The sequence below is a fragment of the Nomascus leucogenys genome, chromosome 14, assembly GCF_006542625.1.
Source record: "Nomascus leucogenys isolate Asia chromosome 14, Asia_NLE_v1, whole genome shotgun sequence".
Taxonomy (NCBI): domain Eukaryota; kingdom Metazoa; phylum Chordata; class Mammalia; order Primates; family Hylobatidae; genus Nomascus; species Nomascus leucogenys.
Window position 1 is genome coordinate 80,397,089 of NC_044394.1, and position 2,405 is coordinate 80,399,493.

The following is a 2,405-nucleotide window of genomic DNA, read 5'->3' on the forward strand; positions in this document are numbered from 1 at the left end:
GCTCTTGTTTAATTCTAAAGATTTACATGGGCTTGGATCCTTTATGATGATATTTTAAATAATATTAGATTAAGTTTTCCTGGTCTAATAACCAACTTTAAGAAGTACAGTGGAAGGGTATAGGAATTTCTATATCTTCTCATACTTTTGAAGCCAATTTTATTTTTATTATGATGTGATACTTTAGTTACCAGCATGCTAAAAATAAAATTGACTGAATTACATGATTTTGTCCACAACATTGAAGTCTCTTTTTGCTAAAATATTACAAAATGAATCCAGTAAACACTTTCCATTTCTAAGGGCCTAAGTGAGAGATACATTCAACTTTTTCTAAAAAATAAATTACAACTAAATTGAGCTGAGAACAGCTAGGATAAATCCTGCAAACCAAACCCAAGCACCCGAACATCTAAAACTCTAACACTTTCCATCCAGGATAGAAAAATGAGCATCCAAAGTAAAGAGAACCATAAGATTGATCAAGTAACCAATCAAAAACCTCTTCTCTGTTATTTGAACTAAGAGTTACTCTAGCTTGACGTTTCTGCCTTCATTATTATTGGTGGTTCCTAGAGTCACAGCTTCCATGTCAAATGTGACAGTGGACTCAGAAGTAATTGAGGTAACCGATGAGGCATTTCTTTTCCATTTACAAAAATTGCACCATTTGTACCAATGGACACAGCTTTATCCTACTGCAGAGAGTCCTAGACATTCTGGGTTTTTTGTTTGTTTGTTTGTTTGTTTGAGATGGAGTCTCACTCTGCTGCCCAGGCTGGAGTGCAGTGGTGCAATCTCAGCTCACTGCAAGCTCTGCCTCCTGAGTTCACGCCATTCTCCTGCTTCAGCCTCCCGAGTAGCTGGGAGTACAGGTGCCTGCCACCACGCCTGGCGAATTTTTTCGTATTTTTAATAGAGACAGCATTTCACTGTTTAGCCAGGATGGTCTCGATCTCATGACCTCATGATCCACCCACCTCGGCCTACCAAAGTGCTGGGATTACAGGCATGAGCCACCATGCCCGGCTGACACTCTGTTTTTATGACACACTCCTATACTGTCTCTTCTGTCTGGTAGTCCCACAGTTTCAACTCTAAATATTAATATATGCCCAGAGAAATAAGTTGAAGCTCTGGAGTTGAGAACACCTGAAGATTCAGAATCGTTCCAGCATGACGTATTTCTTCGATTGCTTAGACTGTTCCCCTCAAAACCAGCTGTCCACTCGTGAGGCTCCAATATGGAATGAACTATCTGGGGGACACTCCAAGGACTCCGCTCCTGTCAGCCATCTCTTTGGGTGCAGATTCTGAAATGATCTTCAACGTTGGACTCTGTGTGCAATACTATGAATTCAGTTTTGGAACCTACATATACACCCTCAAAATGATTTGAAATACATTTACGAAACTGGAGCCTGTCATCTTGTGCCGTACAGTCATCATCCGCCTTACACCACTGTACTATGATGCCTCCAGGTTTCTCTATCAGTTCTTCTGTCTGTACTGGTGGGCGAGATGCTACTGTTCCATGCTTAAGAATGTGGTCTTTCATGGTGTTAAGAATAGACTCATCCAACTGAGCAGATAAACAAGGCACATCAACCAGTAAAGGTACTTCTGGTATGCTGTCCAACTGAACGTGCAAGGCCTTTTTGGTAAAGCTCCGCAGTTTCTTATTCTCTTCTCCTACACCACCAAGCATGGCAATCTCACCTTCTCAGACTAAGCCCTCTGGAGTGTTGACTCTGTGTTCTATGAGCTTCTGGCAATCACCTAGTGGTTTAATGGTCTGTTTAATGGTGCTCACCTCTTGCAAAAGGGTCACCAATCGCTCATCCAGGAGCTTTCCAAGGGTTCCCTTCAAATCATTAATATGTTATTTGAGAACATCCCTTGTCTGTGATGCACTCTCTTTGATCTCCGTGCCTCCCACAGCCCCTCGAGCTGGTGACTCAGCTCCCACCAGTAGTTCTGTACCGCCTCCACGTTCTCAAGGGCCTCCTACAGCAGCAGCTCAGGCTCCAGCTCCATCGCCTGCCTCATGCAGCTGCTAGAGCAGGTTCCCAACTGTTGAGTCTGGGGTTTTCTGATGGGAAGATATTTATCTACTGATATAAGTATACTAATGATTGTAGGATTATGCATATTTCCTGTTTTTTGCTGAACTTGTATTTTTATTTTTTTGTTTTTACTTTATATTTTTCTAGGAATATTTCCATTTTATCTAACTTTTCAAATTTATTGGCATAAAGTTATTGATAGTATTTATTTAATATCTTCCAAATCTCTAGTTGTTGTTTCCTTTTCACTCCTCATTATATTGATTCTTTGCATACTGGTTTCTACATATGTGTCTCATGTATAGATTTCCTCTATTCCACAGTTATCTCATAAGTAGG

General features: G+C 40.7%; 1 pseudogene; it reads right to left on the reverse strand.

Annotated features, from left to right (window-relative positions):
- Positions 1–412: 412 nt before the first annotated feature.
- Positions 413–2,049, reverse strand: LOC105740806 (annotated as a pseudogene).
- Between the last annotated feature and the right edge of the window lie 356 nt (positions 2,050–2,405).